Here is a 2,444-nt window from a genome sequence, read left to right as displayed (position 1 = left end):
TCTTTTTCTAACTCTGACGTGCACACACCCCCCTATAGCAAGTCTCTCAAAAAAAAAAAACTTTCTCAATAGACTTGAAAATCTCCTTTTTAGAAAATAAGCACTCGCATTTGGTTCATTTTATTCATAGTTTGTTATTTCTAATATGCTATGAAAAAATAAAAACAACCTAAAGAATTTTTTAAAGCTAAGTGACATTCCATCTCTAACATTAATCAAAGCTTCTCTGGTATTCACAGAACACGGTAAATTAGATACCATGCAAAACTGTTGTGTCTAAAGATCTGTTCTTCCTTCACTTGCCCAACTCGAAAAGAAAGCACATAATGTACTTTAAACCCTAGGAGCAATTGAAGAGTCAATTGCACTTGCTAGATAGGGACTTAGTTTTCTGTCCCTCCCTTCCCAACGAGGCCAAGAGTTCACCTGAGGTAATAGTTTGCCTTGGGGGTGAGGCTTTGAATTGCAGCAAATAACCTACACATATTTGCATACTTAACCAATGCTCATAAGAGAGATTATACAGAAACCTATTCTAGACAGCTGCTTACCCGTTGCCTTTAGAACTGCACGGTGCCAGGATAGGCAGGTGCCAACTGTTTGTTCATTCTCTCTGACCCACTAGCCTTGCGCAGTTTGCTATGTGGGTGTTGATACTCCTATATCAAAAGGGGGAAATTGTTTTAGATGGCCGGGGCTCTCCACCCTAACACCCTGCATTCATTTGCGATCTGGGATTCTAATTCTGTAGTCAGGACACTGGCCCAAACTGTGGCCCAGAGAGTGAGTCAGTTGCAAGTGGCTGGCTGACTCTATGGGAACAGAAACGAAATGCAGCTCAGAGGGTTTGTCAGCCAAATCCACAAATGTGTGGCTTTCTGAAATGTGGGCCATCTGTTCCTCTTAATTTAAAATAAACTTTTTTCAAAGCACGGAGTTGCTTGGCTCCTTGTTTCTTGGTGTCAGCAGCAGTTGCTGTTCTAACTTAGGAAGCTTAGGATCACTTGTAGGAAATTTGGCATCTCTAGGTTACACTGCAGTTCAGAGGGTGAAACTGAACTGTTTTAGGCAAGGAAGAGGATTTTACACTGTGGGGCTTGTGTGGAAATCCCCTTCGAGGGTCATCAGCCCAGGTGTCTGACCTGTTTGTTAACCATCGCCAAATGACTCAAAGAACATAAAAGGAGTGCTTGAACACACGCCAGCACTATCTCTACAGCTTAGTCTTTATTTGCATTGGAAACCACGTTCCTGAACTCGAGGGAAAGGCTCTGGCTTCTGGGCGCCCGGGCCCCCTGAGCTACCAGTGCAAACTGACAGCCATCTCCCTTTGGAGAGTTCCCAGCCTAGACTATCTTCCTGTACAACTTCTTTTGATGGCCTTCCACCTAAAATCCTTTGAGGAGGGACCAGCAGATGGCGTAGTGGCTATGTCTCTGGACTCCCATGTCATTGACTGCGGTTCGAATCCCAGACCACTGGCTTAAACTCGTGCCGGGCGTGTGTGCGTGTGTGCCCAAGATCCCAAATGGAGGAGAAGGGATTGCGGCGTGGCCATCCCCCCTGGGGGGGGGAGTGATTTCTCACTCTCTGTCTCTCTGGCGAGCGCATGCGCCCTATAGCAAAAACCTCTCCCCTACCCGCTCCCCCCAAAAAAACCCTTTGAGGAACAGCCTTATTCATTCAAAGGCTGCCTCCGTAGGCCACTTCTCTTCCCCAAGCGAATCCTAGATGTGGCATTCCCTTTGCCATCATCTGTTCCCTTTGGGGGACACAACACGAGCAGTTCTATCCTTCAGGTCACGGCCGGACAGTATTTGCTTAGTTATGCTCCAGTCGACCTCCACTGTGGGAGGAGGGGTGTTTCAGAGGACTAGGGCAGTTAGGGATTTGAAAAGAGGGATGATGTCTTTCCCTGAAGGTGGGGAATGACGGTGAGATCACGCTGCCTTCCTTTGGCTCCTCACCATGTCGTGCTGGAAACAGAGCAGCTCAGGGTCACTCCTCTTGGCAGTATTGCTAAAGCCTGGCTCACCATGTCCCTGGGGAACCGTGTTTTTCTCCGCTTCACTTTAAAAAGATGAAGGCCAAGAAAATGAGGGGAGGCTTTCCCTGCCTTTCATTTTGTAGAGCACCTTACAGTCAGTTTCACCTGAGTGACTACTAAACCGCCCTGCGGCAGCCAAACTCCCAAGCCTCATACTCACCACCTGCTCTACGGCCACCTCTGCTCCAGCGCACCTGCCCCTTCCCGCTCCCATGCCCCGTGGAGATTAGCTCCTAGCAACCTCTGATGTGCCCTGCACCAGGAAGCACAGTGGACCACGAACTTCGATACTGATTGTGTGCTTTGTACCAGGTACTGTTTTCAGTGCTGTTCTATACGTAGTGTACTTAATCGTTTAATCCTTGAAACAACCCCGTGAGGACGTTAAGGCAGAGCG

Source organism: Tupaia chinensis, unplaced genomic scaffold (genome assembly GCF_000334495.1).
Source record: "Tupaia chinensis unplaced genomic scaffold, TupChi_1.0 Scaffold000416_1, whole genome shotgun sequence".
Taxonomy (NCBI): Eukaryota; Metazoa; Chordata; class Mammalia; order Scandentia; family Tupaiidae; genus Tupaia; species Tupaia belangeri.
Note: the sequence above shows the minus strand (reverse complement) of the source record.